The sequence below is a fragment of the Triticum aestivum genome, chromosome 2D (genome assembly GCF_018294505.1).
Source record: "Triticum aestivum cultivar Chinese Spring chromosome 2D, IWGSC CS RefSeq v2.1, whole genome shotgun sequence".
In the NCBI taxonomy this organism is placed as follows: domain Eukaryota; kingdom Viridiplantae; phylum Streptophyta; class Magnoliopsida; order Poales; family Poaceae; genus Triticum; species Triticum aestivum.
Window position 1 is genome coordinate 348,574,195 of NC_057799.1, and position 16,623 is coordinate 348,590,817.

The window sequence follows — 16,623 nt, forward strand, 5'->3', positions numbered from 1 at the left end:
CAGTTGAGGGAATCTTGGTTTTTCCGTCTTTCAAGACCCTCATAGTGATCAAAAGATATAAATCCCAAGTGACTCAAAGAATAGAGCTATGATCCCCGACAATGGCGCCAGAAAATAGTCTTGATAACCCACAAGTATAGGGGATCACAACAGCTTTCGAGGGTAGAGTATTCAACCCAAATTTATTGATTCGACACAAGGAGAGCCAAATAATATTCTCAAGTATTAGCAGTTGAGTTGTCAATTCAACCACACCTTGAAAACTTAATATCTGCAGGAAAGTATTTAGTAGCAAAGTAGTATGGAAGTAACGGTAACGGTGGCAAAGGTAACAGTAGCAGTTTTGTAATATTTGTAACAGTGGCAACGGAAAAGTAACTAAGCAAAGATCAATATGTGAAAAGCTCGTAGGCATTGGATCAGTGATGGATAATTATGTCGGATGCGATTTCTCATGCAACAGTTATAACGTAGGGTGACACAGAACTAGCTCCAATTCATCAATGGAATGTAGGTATTTATTCCGAATATAGTCATACGTGCTTATGGAAAAGAACTTGCATGACATCTTTTGTCCCAACCTCCCGTGGCAGGGGGGTCCTATTGGAAACTAAGGGATATTAAGGCCTCCTTTTAATAGAGTACCGGACCAAAGCATTAACACTTAGTGAATACATGAACTCCTCAAACCACGGTCATCACCGGGAGTGGTCCCGATTATTGTCACTTCTGGGTTACCGGATCATAACACATAGTAGGTGACTATTGACTTGCAAGATAGGACCAAGAACTCACATATATTCATGAAAACATAATATATTCAGATCTAAACTCATGGCACTCGGGCTCTAGTGACAAGCATTAAGCATAGCAAAGTCATAGCAACATCAATCTCAGAACATAATGGATACTAGGGATCAAACCCTAACAAAACTAACTCGATTACATGATAAATCTCATCCAACCCATCACCGTCCAGCAAGCCTATGATGGAATTACTCACGCACGACGGTGAGCATCATGAAATTGGTGATGGAGGAAGGTTGATGATGACGACGGCGACGGATTCCCCTCTCCGAAGCCCCGAACGGACTCCAGATCAGCCCTCCCGAGAGAGATTAGGGCTTGACGGCGGCTCCGTATCGTAAAACATGATGAATCATTCTATATGATTTTTTTCTCCCCGAACGTGAATATATAGAGTTGGAGTTGAGGTCGGTGGAGCTTCAGGGGGCCCACGAGACAGGGGGCGCGCCCAGGAGGTAGGCGCGCTCCCCACCCTCGTGGACAGGGTGTGGGCCCCCTGGTCTTGATTCTTTCGCCAGTATTTTTTATATATTCCAAAAATATGCTCCGTGAAGTTTCAGGTCATTCCAAATTTTTTTATTTCTGCACAAAATAACACCATGGCAATTCTGCTGAAAACAGCGTCAGTCCGGGTTAGTTCCATTCAAATCATGCAAGTTAGAGTCCAAAACAAGGGCAAAAGTGTTCGAAAAAGTAGATACGATGGAGACGTATCACAAGGACGCCGGCTAGCCCATGGAGCTGGAAGGGGGCGCAGCTCCGTAAGCGCGCCGGAATCGAAGAGCGCCGGGATGGACGGCCACCCAAGAAACCAACAAGGTGGGGGTGCGAAGGCGCTCAGGTGCCGGCGAGCCGAAGGAGCCGGAAGGAGCGCAGCTCCCGAGACACGTCGGGCCCGAAGCAGCCCTGGCCGGCCATGGACGCAGGAATCGGGCGCAGGTCCATGACCGCCGGGGCAGGTCTCACCCCTGTAGGGGGGTGATGGTGGGTGGATACACGCGCGCAGCCAAGCCTTGGCCGGCCTGCTGCAAGAGGCCACCGCCGCCGGGCACTACCAGGCACATCGAAGGCCATCGTTTGCAGGGTGGAGCAGATCCGAAGCTCGCGAGGGGGGAGGGGAGTCGCACCATGGCAGGCGCACCCGGCCGCCAGAGGACGCAGCCGTCCGGGGAAGCTGCAACCAGCCAGGAGCAGAGCTCCAGATCCCGGCGGGCTGGAGGGGGCGGGCAGGGCCGCACGGAGGCGCGAGACAGGGTCCCGAAGCCAGCCCAAGGCACGACCAGGGCACCCGCAGGCCTCGCCGGACCCGCGGGACAGCGGCCGCGAGTGAGAAGGCGAGGAACACGCGTCGTCGCGGAAAGGGATCGGGGCTGCGAGGGGGGAGGGGGCAGCGCGAGAACCGCCGCCACCATCCTAGGGTCTCCGGCGATGGCGAAGCGGTAGAGGGCGGCGGGAGGTGGTTGCTGGCCGGCGGCTAGGGTTCCCCCCGAGCCGCCCAAGCAAGACGACGTGGGGGGCAGCGGCAGTTCTCCTCCCTTTCCAGTAACTCTTGCAATCATCATTTGGTCATCCTGTTCCCTGACTGATGCAGCCAGCTCGTGTGCGAACACGTTACACGTTCTCCTCATTCTGCTAATGCTATATGAGGCAAAACTTGCAAGACCTGCTCTAATGTCTTGGAGCAGTGCGTAGTTGGGTGACCGATTCTAGGCTGCGTTCTTTAATTCCATCGCAATCCTTTGGCGATCAAGCTCTAACGATAGGAGCACTACTATAGGGACGACACTGGTTGATCGAGTTTTGAAGGACACTATGCACCCGTAGGAGTATACTAGCATATATGCCCATGCGTTGCAATGGGAGAAGAAAAAAAAATCCTCACACGCTCCAAGTGACCCATTCATATTACCACTCTCTTCGTCACCATGGTCACATTGTCCACCTCACGACGAACATGACAATCTCAAGGGCAATGAGCTTGGTCTTCACACTCTAGCTCTCTGCTTTCGAAAGACCTTACAATGCGTCACAACGGAAAAAGTTATCCGCATACGTAGCCTTCGTCCTCAAGAACAGAATACATCTAAACTGATAAATATCTACCTAATTATTTTGTTACAGCGAACAAGGCAAATTATGTCAGCTATGGTTGAATTGAAAATTAATAATACAATTATTCTTAAAGCTACCAAAAGTTTGATTAGTTGTTACCATTGAGACAGAAAGTTTGCAATTGAAACACGTATTTTTTATGATATTTTTCTAGAATTGAAATATGTATTATTTAGTACATCCAAATATTCAGAGTGGCGATGGAAAGAAGCAAAAATATAAAAGTATTCTTTATAAGAAACTATATAAAATGTCATATGGCCCTAGCCTAATAATAACACATAAAATCATGTGAAACATCTGATTAATTGCGGCTGCATTGTTAAACAGGCTGAGTCCAAGTTGTCGATTAGTTGGGCCGGCCTCGTACTAAAAAAGGTACAAAATGAACTCCTCGCGCGACTTAATACCTTATTTCCGCATGCCCAATTCTGTATCAAAAGAAAAAAGGCACCGCTGGTAGCATACTGATATTCCAGGGATCGAATCCTGTTGTTGGTGTTTTGTTTTTTTCTGGTTCAGTATTTTTCTTTTCCTTAAAAACGGACCAACATATAGAAAGACGTACGACAAAACTGATGGTCGCACCGTGGACAATAAAAGGTGGAGAAACAATCCTCCCGGAAAGATAAGTAGCCGGTCTATCGGTATGCATATGATGTGTATCAAATTGTTTACCTGTATTTGCATATAAATATGTATGTAGTGTATGAAAAAATCCTCCAAAATCATTTTACGTTATTTTTTGGCAAAAATATCTATTTATAATCATATATGACTAACTTACAACCAGGTCGTTCCTTTAAATCAATATCAAAACTAGGTGTTTTAACTTAGGGATAATTAGATTTATACCCCTAGTTGTGTCCCACTCGTCTTTTTTACCCCTAATTCCCAAAAGTCATTGGTTCTGTCCAAGTCACTTTGCTCCTATTATGCTTTTGCCCTTTGACTGCTTGACCGTCAGTTTGAAAACTTCATAACTAATTCATACTAAATCAGAAAAATGCAAATAAGATACCAAAATGTTCAGAAAAACATCACCTATATGTCGGTGTTATTTGTATTCATGAAAAAAGTGTTGGAAAGTGTCCATCCGAGTTTTAGCTCTTATGCTACCACCATGAATAGTAAAATCTAAAAAAGTTCAAAAAATTAAAAAAATTGGTGGCAAAGAATGATAAATGTTTTAGTTGCCTGCCAAGTTTCATCAGGGAATAACATTCGTGGGTGCCGCGGCAAAAAAAACAATCAGCACTCCAAAATAGATTATTTTTTTGCCACGACTTCCACGAATGTCGTTCCCTAATGAAACTTGGCAAGCACTTAGAACATTTGTTGTTCTTCGCCACCATATTTTTTTTGAATTTTTTGAATTTTTTAGAGTTCACTATTCATGGTGGTATCAAAAGAGCTAAAACTCGGATGTGCACTTTCCAACACTTTTTTTCATGAATACAAATGACACTGACATATAGGTGATGTTTTTCTGAACATTTTGATATCTTATTTGCATTTTTCTGATTTAGTATGAATTAGTTATGAAGTTTTCAAACTGACGGTCAAATGGTCAAAGGGCAAAAGCATAAGAGGAGCAAAGTGACTTGGACAAAACCGGTGATTTTTGAAAATTAGGGATAAAACAGTCGAGTGGGACACAACTAGGGGCATAAATCTAGTTATCCCTTTAACTTATAATCTATCTATTAGACTATGCTCTCTAATTTTAAGGCCCACATTTAATCGGTCTCCAATTTAAAACTGAAGCACGCGATTTTGATCGGGTCAATAATTTCTTAAGAAGCTCTCTCATCCAATTATTTTAGTTCATTGTACTTCTTAATTTGGAAGCTCTCCTATTTGATTGGAGAATTCAATTTTGGATTTGATTCACATTTTGATCAAGTAAAGGATTTTTCAAATTAATCGGTAGCAACTGCCCTCTAAAGACATACTAATCCCGCGTGACCTCTCATCACCTAGAAAAAATCACCAACATATGATAATATAGCACCAATATAGTACGTGCAGCCATCGACGCAAAAAACTTCCTCACATAAATATGGGATGATTAGCAAATAACACAAAATCACAACTCGAAAGGCTCACCAAAACACTGCATTATTACAAATCTATAATATCTAAATAGTTCATCTCCACTACCTTATTTCCCTTGACATAAAGACTATCCATCTCAGCAATTTGCCACATAAGCATTATTTTACCTTTTTAATATGAGTAACAAATTTCTGTTGGAATTTTAATGTGTGGCAACGACGATCTATTCCCGTACTTAATCTACCAACCGAAGCCCAATGTTCTCTCGCATACAGAAAAGAGAAGCCCAATCGTCTCATTTAAGAAGGCCAACCGTTGCGAACCAACCTGTGGTTGGATGGTTAGAGCATCTTCAGCCGTTCGCCCTCCAGGGCGCCGAAAAAGAGCGGCCTGGGGGCCAACCGGCGCTAATTTGGCCCCTGGGGATGACCTAGCTCCCAGCCACGCCCCCAGGCGCCGCCCCCCAAGCCGCGACAAATTCAAACATGGTCATTCCCGCTCACAAAAAATGCCACAAGTCCGGCGATCACAGCGGCCCAGTTCGGCGATCATCACCTTGCCACAGTTCGGCGATCGAATGAAAAGTTCGGCGTACAAAAAAGAAAGAACGCGCGTGCAACGCATCAGACGGCGGGGTCGGCCTCCGGCGTCGGCGGAGTCGGCGTGCGCGGGCTTGACGGTGTCGGAGCTGCTTCTGTGCTGCTGGGAGTCGTGGACGCATCATCGCTCGGGCTTGGCGTCTCGTCAGCGTGGGCGTGGGAGTTGACGGCGCCGTCGACGACATCTGGTTCAGGACGAGGCCGCGCTCCGCCAAGTACCATGCCTTGACCGCCTTGTCGGTGCTCTGGAGCATGTCCGTCCCGCCCAGCAGGAAAGCCAGGTTGGTGTTCCTCTTCTTCGCGGCGACATCGGTCCAGAGTAGGTCGAGCTTGACGGCGCTGCTCGTCATCAACGCCGACCACCGCGCCTCTGTCTTCTCTTCACGCAGGGCGGCCTGGGCCTATGCGTCGGCGAGGCAATGCTCGATGGACTCCTGCACACGCGCGGTAGCCAAGTCGGCGTGTTCCCCCTTCTTGGCCCCTTTGTTGCCTTCGGGGCGCCCGTCGCCCGTGCCCGGCGTCGGCGCGTCCGGCTTGTAGGTCTCCTTGGCCTTGGCGAGGGTGCGCCGGACATCCGCCCACTTGTCGCACTTCTCGATCCGTTTGAAGACGTGGAGGTACTTGAAATCTTGGTCGCTGCTGTCCTGCTGAAACATGCCGAACATCCGCACCAGCTGCGTCGAGGAACTACCAGTGAGAGGCGCACGCACGGCGAAAAGAAAAAGGGAGAGGCCGGCGTGCCATACCTGATCCTCGATGCTGGTGCCGCTCTCCGGCCGAGCCGCGATCTCCTTGATGATCCCATGCCATTTGTTGCACGCCGTTTGGATGAGCCCCCAATGGTTCGCTATTGCCTTCGACCTGCGATGCATGTAGACGCCTTTGAAGTAGGGGTCGACGAGCTTGCGCTCGTCGAACTCGGCCTTGATGCACTCCCAATACGTCTCGATGCTCTGGTTCGTGCCCGTGATCGGGTCGAGGCAGACGACTTTCCACGCTTCGGCGAGGCACTCGTCCTCCTTGGACACCCACTTGATGCGCGGCTCGTCGGTCCTGGCCGCCCCCTTCTTCTTCTTGCGTTCCTCGCCGGAACAGGCGCCGGCTCCTCCTCCTCCTCCTCCTCGTCCTGCTCGTCCGGCTCCTCCTCGCCGTACTCGAGCTCGCCGTCCATGTCGCCATCGAGGCCCATCATGTCGTCCTGGGCATTGAACCCGGGGGACGCGGCGGCGGCGGTCGAGCCTGCCGTCATGATGTCGTCCATGTCGGCTTCGGTCGCATCGGTGTCGCCGAGGTGCGACGTGGAAGCTTGTAAGAAGGGCAGCGCGCCACGGTGGAGAGGGGGCATCGGGGACGACGCGTAGGCCGGCGGTGAGTAGTTGTATGAAGGGTACTGCACGCCAGCGAAGGCGGGCGAGGGCGTGCGCTGGGCCGGGTGACCATGGGGGAAGGTGATGTTGGGGTTGATCCCACCGTGCGCGTCCCCTTCGGCGTAGCCCGGCGACGGCGTGCATCCCCAGGATTGCGGCGACGATGAGAAACCGGCCAGAGAACCGACACTTTGCTGGCTCCAGGGCGTGTACTGGGCGTGCTGGCCGCCGGGTGGATTCATCATCCCCACGCGAACCGCCTCGACTTGTTCGGCCGAGCGCTCCGCTTGGTCTGCCGCAGCCGCAGCCGCGAGCGCCCCGCTGTCCCGGGCCTTCTTGGCGTTGGCCCTGTTCCGCCGGTCGGTGGTGACAACCTCCTGATGCTGAACTTCCGCCCTCCAGTCGGCGTTGGACATACCCGGTGGCTTGGACGGCGGCGCCCTCGGCTTCCTCTGCTTCGGCTGGGCGACGGCGGCGGACGCAGCCGTCGCGGCGCGGGGGAGCACGTACTTCTTCGGCGGCATGGCGGCCGGCTGGGAGGGGAGGAGGAGGGAGATTGGCGGGAGGAATGGAGAGAATGGGAGGGAAGCCGGGGGGGAAGCGGGAAGAAACGGCGGGAAAAGGCTCTCAAGTCGCCGACAGAGCGGCCCCACGCGCCCTTTTCGCTTGTGCCGGTGCGCCGCGTTCGGCTCGGGTACGCGGCTGTTATTTCGGCCCAACCCGCGAAAAACGGACTCATGGAGACGCGACTGGCCGATTTTCGCCCGCAGCCGCTAAAAAAAGCCGAGGGGGGCTCTTGGGGCGCGGCTGGAGATGCTCTTAGAGGGACTGTGGTATTCTCGGTCCATCAAGATTTAAATCCTGGTGCTCGCATTTATTACTGAATTATTTCAAAATTTCTGACGATGCGCATTCAGTGGAAGGAGACGTTTACGTCGACAACAAGGTAGCTACGGTGACTTCATGAATTTTAAGATGTTATGTCAGCTGAGTCTTTCGGAAGCGCTCAAGAAGCCCAACCGTCCGGCCCCGCGTCACGCTTCCGCGGCGCATCCGGCGGCGAGGCCTGGCTCTCTGGGGATGTCGATCTATTGCCGGTGGGATTCGGTACGGTGTTCTGTAGCGTCGTCGAGATGCAGGCCCGTATGTATTTCTTGGTCAGCCCACGCTAGGGAAACAATCAGCCAGGGTAGTTCTGGAATCCGACGAGGCCACGAACCCACGATCGAGGGCATCTATGGTTCGTTTCGGCGCCGACACACCAAGCACACGCCCTAGCTTCGCGTAGACGCCTAGGAAGTTCGACGATGGCATCTGTACAACGGATCAACACCGGCGCTGACGGCAGAATATTCCTATGGTGAGTCTCCTTGATTCCTTTGTTGATTTATATTGTGGAATACTGATGATGAACTGGATCTGCATCTGGCTCCAGAAGACTAGAAACTTTTTGCTTTACATGGAATTAATTAGGTATAGCAATTTCTTGTTTTATTCTCAAAAATAGGTATTGTAAATTAGGCATGCACTGATTTCATCATCTGATACTTCTAAATTTCACCCTTAGGACAACATAGCACGGCTCACGTCAGATCTAAGGTATATCACCGACTCATGTCTAGGCTATCACAAGTTACAATTATCATTAGACATGCACAAACTGTTCGATGCTTGTTTGTATTTTTGGGACCATTATAAATCTACCAGTTTGTATGTGTTTTAGGTGTAAGAGCCACATTCAAACTAACGAACAAAAATACAATTTTCTAATTGCAAAATACATATTATCTTGTGTTCCTTTATGTACAGTCATTGTTAGAAAAAAAAAACTTCTATGTGTTCACTGTGTTCTTCGCCTCCCCTATGGTCAAATCCTGGCTCCGCCCCTGGCCATACATTCGTCTTCTCCATCTTCTTTATTGCATGTATCTCGAACGTGGGCTTAGATTTTCATTCGTAATTTTAAGTCAACACGATGGAAGGTCATGCAACCTCATGCCAGTTGATAGCCGAATGAAGCCGCCGATGGCTGTTTCAGTTAATCAATTCTCTCATGAAAACTGAAACAACCATCGGCGGCTTCATTCAGTTAATCAATTCTCTCATGTAAGTCTCTCAATGGTGATATGGCGACGTCGCAAAGCTCATGGCTCCTCAGACATCCTTGTCCACTAGCGATGCCATGGACAAGAACAGGGTATAATATAGGCCTCCAAGTGACCAACATCGGTTTTGAAATGAGCGAACCGTTGGGCGAGCGCTCGGGCGACAGCCTCGGTGACGCGGCTCGGCCCTCGCCGCGGGTGGCGGCGAACGGATGGACCCTCGTTCGGAGCGGCGCAGGTGCCTCGGGCCGCTCGGCGGCGGGCGCGCCGGCGGCGCCGTCAACCTCGCTGGCCCTAGAACCTTGCGGGGGCAGGTCCTGGGCCCTGGTGGCGGAAGACTCGGGCGACGAAGGTGAGGATGCAGAGGATGGGGCGTGGATACCGACGCCGTCAAGGCCCTTGGTGTGCGATTTCGTGGCTTTCGCGGCGAGGTCGCAGCGCCGGGGGCGTGGACATGGCCGGTGTTTTGCCCCGGGGGGTAGGGGCCCCAGGTCGGCGGCGTCTCGTGTCTGGAGTCCAGCGACACCTGGAAGTGGCAACATGGCGGCGAATGCGGCGGTGGCGTTGCTGCCTTCCCTGTCGCCCTCGGAGCCGGTCGAGGATTGGCCATGCTTGCCCTCGCCGATGCGGCGGCTGGCGGCAGCGGCGCTGGAGGGACGGCGCGCGCCAGAGGAGGTGCCCGAGCTGGCCTCGAGGGCTGACGTGGCGGCGAGCGAGGCCGTGGGAGCGGTTCGTGGGCCACGGGCCGCGGTTGGGCCTGGGGTTGTGCCTTCGGTGGTGGAGGGGCTGAGTGTGGCCCAGTCGGTGGGGGAGGCTCAGGTGTCGGCGGCGGCCAGTGGAGTGGGTTCGGTCTGGCCCGACCCAGCTCAGCAGTCCCACGCGGCTCGGCCTGCCCCCGGCTATATATGGCTGCGTCGCGGGGTGTTGGACCCTACTTTAGGGTTTCCAGCCACCGCTCGAGAGGTGCGGCGCTTTGGCCTCTTCGCCCGCACTCTCCAGATCTCGCCTCCTCCCCCCCCCCTCTCGATCTCCTTCGCGGCGGCGGTGATGGGCGATCGACGGGCGGACAAGAGACCGATGGAGGCGCCGAATCTGGATGCTGAGAGAAGAAGAGAGAAGGAGCTGCGCGACAAGGCAAAGGCTTCTGCTCGGGATCGCCAAGGGTACCGCGACGAGCGTGCACCGTGTGGCTACGTTTCGGAGCAGGTAGGGCGCGAGGGGGATTGGGGCGCTCCTCCCCCTTGGTGGATCCAGCAGCAGGAGAAGAAGAAAAAGAAGAAGGCGGGCCAGCGCCGCCGCGAGCTGGAGCGCAAATCCATGGAGCACCCCAACTGTGGTGGGGCCACGGGATCCTCTCGCCAAAAAGCCCATGGCGAGCGCGGTGCCGCTGGCGATGGCGCTTCCTTCCTCATCCAAGGGCACGGCGGGTGAACCTATCCCTGTGAAAGATGCGCCGAAGGCGGAGGTGGAATGCTTCAAGTGTGGGCGTTGGGGCCATTTTCAATCCAAATGCACTTTCAAACCGTTGTGCATGCTTTGCAAAGAGGAAGGTCATGCTTCGGCTGCCTGTCCCTCCCGTGGGAAGCGCCATCTCGGAAGAGGCACTACTAGGAAAAAGCTTATAGGCAGACCCTTACTAATAGCGTAGGTTTATACCCCTCGCTACTGCTACTAGTAGCGTTGGGTTGGGTATAAACCTAACGCTACTGCTAAGTGATCTCCTTGCCGCCGCCACCTCCGCCTCTCACCCCTCCTCTGCCTTTGTCTCTGTGTTTCTCCTCCACTCCCCACGATTCCCCCAACCAACCCCATCACCGCCGCCGACGCCGACGACCTCCTCTCCCCCAACCCCACCGCCGGCGCCCCCCACCTCACCAGGAGCCACTGCCATGGACAGAGCCGCTGCCTCTCTCGGCGCCCGAAGCCCTAGCTCAGGCCGCCGCGACCCACCCGCTGCGTCCCACGTTCACGCGCGAGATCCGCCCCATGGCGATGTTCGATCCAGGCAGGCCCGAGGAAGGAGAGCAGTCGGCTCCCTTCCTCCTCTCCGGTGAGCCTGAGCGAGCACCCCCTCCCCCATGACCACAAATCCACCCCCGGTTCCTCCATCCTCCCTCCAGTCTCCGACGCTGTCGCCGCCCAGCCACGGAGTACCACCGCAACACCTGGTATGGCGCACCACGGCCACCCATCGCCGGTGACCTCCCATAGCTCCGACCCTGGCTGCCTCCTAGCGCACTGCAGCTTCACCAGCCTCCCCCTCCCCACCTCCTCCGCACCGCCGCTGGACCAGCGTGCCGCGTTGCCCTCAGATCCGGCTTCCAGGAGCTGCCACGGTCGTTCAGCAGGTAGCATTGCGTGCATCATTGGCCGTGCGTGCAGTCCGCATCCCCTTCGCATGCCTGCACTACGGTTCGCTGGTGTAGTTCAATGTTTGGCTCCGCCTCCCCCTGTTTGCAGCTCCTTTCAATTCTTTTGCAGCTCACTGAATATATTTTTGCAGTTCATTGTGAGAATCCATTGCGCTAGCCGCGCCGCACCTTTTCCTGCTTCTTCTCGTCTGAGGCGAGCACCAGCGGTACGTATCAGCCCTCTTCTCTATGGTGCTGGCTAGGTAAGAACTAGGGATCTGTGGCAGCAGCTTATAGATTAGAATTAGATTTGATAATTGGAGATGGATTCCTGAACCAATTTGCAAATTCGTTGGTGATTTCAGTGCTTATACTTATTTGGTTTTGGTGCCTGGTCGTACCTTCTCTATGTTAGTTCCTTTGCTTAGCCAAATCAGTTAGGGATATGGCCCATCCATGATGTTGCGAGGTGTTGATTGCCTTCTAGCAAAAATCTGGAGCGTTGGGTATCTCTGGCTGTAAACTGAATCTGGTTCAGTTAAAAACTGCACTGTCAAATTTGGACAGCCAGCTTCTAGGTGAAAAACGAGTTAGTTATTCTCAGAATTTCGAGTTGCCTCTATATGAAATCTGTAAAGCAAGTTCCAAGCTTTCCATAGAGTATTTATTTGCGTCGTTTGGATGTATGGTTTGAGAGCAGCCATCGTTTTAGTTTGCTGTCCTGAAAGTTAGTATCCTGAGCGCATTGTTTTCATATGCCAGTTTACGGCCTTGTAGAGGCTGTTTTAAAAAAAGTTTCAATACGAATTTTGTAGAGGGTTTGTTGTAGATTGCAAGGCCGATTTCAGTTTCAGTTTGCTCCACCGCTGTGAAAGGTGGAGGAGCCTAGATTGCAAGGCCGATTTCAGTTTCAGTTTCGATCGAGCCTAGATTGCAAGGCCGATTTTAATACTAGCACTCTCCATGCAGCTCGTCAATAATTGTAGTCAATTGGTTGGACAGTCTTCTTGTTTTCATCATTTTTTTCTAGTTATATACGTAGTTGGCTGGGATTATAATGCTATCTTTGCTTACTGTTAACTGTCCAAATTGATGTAGAAAGATAAACAGTTGTTGATCGCTTCCACGATTGTGTGATAGAAACGTCAATTAGTAAGTGAAAATACACGTTTGCGCCTACTTGTATTTTATAGCAGTTTCTGGGACTGTGACATGTTCGTCATCCTTCTGTGATTGGTTATATATGGATTATATATGTTAGGCCTGTGGAAAAGGACTGAAGAATCCATAGCAAGAACTGAGAGGTTATATAATTTTGCATCTACATAAGTAACTTGCCCCAATTCTTTGGTACTGCCCTGAGTTTTCAGGGGCGTACATGTTGGGGATTTCTTATTTGCGCGTACATTCCTTAGTCGCCTTACGAGTTTGTTGAGTGGTGCCTTAACAGCTTCTTGCATTTTGTTGCACTTGCATGTCAGCAATTACACTAAAATCTGGTTTCTCTGGTTGTGCTACTGACATGTCTTTATATTTCTTGGCAGATTAACATATTCAAGTCAAGATGGTTAGGTTTGGGAAAAAGTTGACGGCCGGCCAAGTTCCAGAGTGGAGAGGGTATGATTCAGGATTTCTCCCACCTTGTACTGACCTGTATCATTGAGTTCTCCAAATATTCTGTCAACTGCTTCTGATGAAACTTATCTCGATTTCTTACCATGTTTACTGAACAAGAAGATAAAGAAACATTGCAATAATTGAACATTGCAATTGAGTGCCCATCTAATTGGTGTAAAAAATTGCACACTTGGCCTTGGCTACCAATTTTTTTAACATTGCATTGCTGATTCAGTGTTTACAGTTACTATATAAACTACAAGCTGATGAAGAAGAAAGTAAAACAATATGGGCAGCAGCTCCAACAGGGAGAGAAAGACCGTCGCCGTGTTCTCAAGGATTTCTCAAAGATGCTTGATGATCAGGTAATGCTAAGAGATGGATCTCTGCCAATTCATTACTTCATTCTCCCTGATCTGAGTTTAACCTGCAGAATTTAGCTTTTGTGTGGTGTGGACAGTGCAGTGACAGGGGTTGCATCCTTGTAGGGTCTAATACATGTTTCTTACTGCAGCTTTAAGCTTCGCTGTCATCTAACTCTTTCTAGTTAATTTTTGTTATCTGTCTTTGAACCTATAAAAATGGGTGATCTGTACACTTGTCATCTCCTACATGTGTTTCCTGAACATGTCTAAAGCTTTTATAAGAAATGCAGTTCTGAGCTCAGGCAATCGTAGGATGACTAGACACATACTACATATGATTTGAGATGTATATGTATGCTAATTGATGTTTCGGGGGGTGCTCATATACTTCCTCGGCAACATGGAAACTTTCACATTTGGTCTAGTTGTCTCTATGGGTTAGCGACTTAGCATACATGTTGTAATCAACTTTCACATTTGCTTCTCTGACAAGTAAGGTCTGTTTTCATTCATAGGTAGAAGATAGCAACAGAGTGGGAAGGTTTGTGCAGAGATCTTGCCTCGAGGTTATCACAGATGCGCACAATATGACACTGAATTGACCAAAAATAGGGAGCTACAAGATGAACTTTTAAAGGCCGGTTCCATTTTCTGTATATGCCTTGTACACTCTTATATTCTTCCATGATTGAAGTCTGCAATGCTTATGGGACAATCTTTGTTTGTAGGTTAAGACCTCACTGTCTGCTTCAACGAAGAGATTTGAAGAGCTGCAAAAGGTAATTTTGGGGCAAATTTCCATTGCTGCAGGATAATGAGATGTTGAAGCGGCAGACTGAATCCATGACACCGAAGTGCAAAGCGGCAGATTATCTCTATTTTTCCTTTTCATTTTTCTTATTATTGGAGTGAGAACGGATAGAATGAGGAACTGTGTGATAGTAGATACAACAACTGTAGTAGAAAGAAACTTATGTTTGCAATTGTTAATGACATACATTCTTGCATGTTCTTTGAAGTGGTCAATCGTGAGTACCAATGCATAATGATGGGGTTTTGGCTCATTTATTGGCTTCGGTGTCCAGTTAACCATGAAATAGGAGTCCATGTCAATTATGTATGCTCTTACTGGATGTGTTCTAATGCTGGTTTATTATAAATCTTGTATTTGTAATGATGTGTACTGGTTTATTTTTTTAATTCCTAATAAGTTAGTAATAGCGTGGGGAGGAAACAGAGCGCTACTAGTATATAGGATACTAGTAGCGTTGGTTGTTTACCCATGCTACTACTATTTCATTAGTAGTAGCGCGTGTACGTAATAGCAGTAGTGCGGGTGGCACACGCTACTACTAACTATTAGCTGTAGCGCGATACTAGTAGCGCGGGTACCCACGCTGTTAGTAGTCATTTTACCCGCGCTGCTAGTAGCCTTTTTCCTAGTAGTGAGGGTTTCTTCTGCCTCCGGTTCGACGACGATGAAGAGGCGGAGGTGCCGGTGGATGCGCGGATCGAGAACGCTGCCATCCTCTTGGCGGAGCCCGGCAAGCTGTCCCTCCGCATCCTGCAGCAAGAGCTCAAGCTCATCGTGGCTGGGGACTGGGACTGGTAAGTTTCTCAGGTGGGTGATAATGATTTTCTGGTGGTGTTTCCTTCGGCCGATCTCTTGCACATGGCCAAGTTGAGCGGCAAGCTTTTCCTTCCCCGCAACGACATCACGGCTAGGGTGCGTGATATGCTGCATGAAGAGATCCAGTCCATGGTGATGCCCGAGGCTTGGGTGCGGCTGCACGGGATCCCGAAGAAACACCGCGGGAGGATAGGATCAAAGAAGGTTTCAAGATGTCGGGGCGACCTATTGGTGGATGAACTGTCTCCCACAAGGTTGGGGCCTGTGAGGATGAAATTGGCTTGCAAAGACCCAAACAAGCTTAACGGGGTGGTGGAAGTTTGGTTTAACCATGAGGGCTATCAAGTCAAAGTGGAGGTCGAGCGTTTGCCCAAACGTGTGGCGATGGCGGCGCTCCGAGGCAGGGGCCCTCTGACCCTCGCCCCCCATATGAGGGTGACAAATCTGAGCACCTGGGGCAACAGGGCGGCAACAGCAAGCAAGTGACTAGCGGCCTAGGCGCGGGTAAATCTGCGCCAGGTGGGAACCAAGAAGAGGCTCCAAAGGGCGACGTGCAAATGGGTGAACAGGAGGAGGAGCAAGAAGATAGTATCCAGGACACTTCGATTGACACTGAGACATGGGACAAGTTGGGTGCTTTGAGCGGCGGGACGTAGACCGTGGCGACGCAAGACACCGCGGTCAGTGTTCCCCCGCTGGCCCGCACTCTGGCTGGTGCTTTTGATGAGTATGGATCAAACCTGGAGCTGCCTGTGCCTTCTCTCCTCTCTGATCCAATGATGCTGGAGACCCCTCGGGCCCATGTGATCCCATCTTCTCCGATAGCGCTGGGGGCTGACTCTGGATATGTTTTGAATGAAGGGGCCGGTCCGACCCCTGCGTCCGGCCGTCGTGGCTCGAGCGGGTCGGGCAGACAGCCTAAAAAGATAGCGGGGAGGAAACCAGCGGCCAAGGAGACGACGTCGAAGAAGGTGGTGTCATCGGCAGGGTTGTGTGGTGAGTTGGGTGCGGAGCTGGTGGCGGTGGGTACGGCGACCAAGGCTAAGAGATCCAGGGCGACTCTGGTGGAACCGCGGGCGCCCAGTGCGCGGGCCAAGGCCAAGCTGGGTGACATGTCGTCCATGGAGAGCGCCAAGCTACGCCTCGCTGAAAAGAACCCGACACCTCAGGTAATCCCCTCCCCTCCTTTCGCATTCTGAATGCTTTCTCCGACAATCATTTGGCTTCGATCTTGAATGATAGTGGTGTAGTGGTTTCGGCCAGTAGCGTAGATGTTATTTCTTTGGTTCGTGCGCGGGAAGAGTCCTAGGCCGCGTTGGCTGAGGTGGCTGCCAGGTGTGCAACCAATGCCAAAGAGGGTCTGGCAATAGCAGGGGATGTTGTTGGCCCTGTGCCCGAAGAGGAAGCAGAGGAGAGGGATGCCTCTGCTCTTACTTCTTCTAGCCGTGCCCCGGCTCAGAAACGCGTGGTGAGGGCGGTGAGCTCGCGAGGAGTTCGCCTCAGGAACCGCATTATCTAATGCGGTACCTGTTCTGGAACATTCGCGTCTGCGGACACTCGAGGCGTCGTACACAGCTTCGCGAATATATGGATAAGGAGTGCATCGAAGTTG

General features: G+C 51.0%; 1 long non-coding RNA gene across 1 annotated transcript; it reads left to right on the top strand.

Moving 5' to 3' along the window:
• The first annotated feature begins 10,763 nt into the window (after positions 1-10,763).
• On the top strand, positions 10,764-14,399 carry LOC123049316 (uncharacterized). The gene is made up of 5 exons (XR_006423556.1): positions 10,764-11,396; positions 11,552-11,626; positions 12,944-13,016; positions 13,252-13,381; positions 13,897-14,399. It is a non-coding gene; the product is annotated as an uncharacterized lncRNA (long non-coding RNA).
• Positions 14,400-16,623: the final 2,224 nt, after the last annotated feature.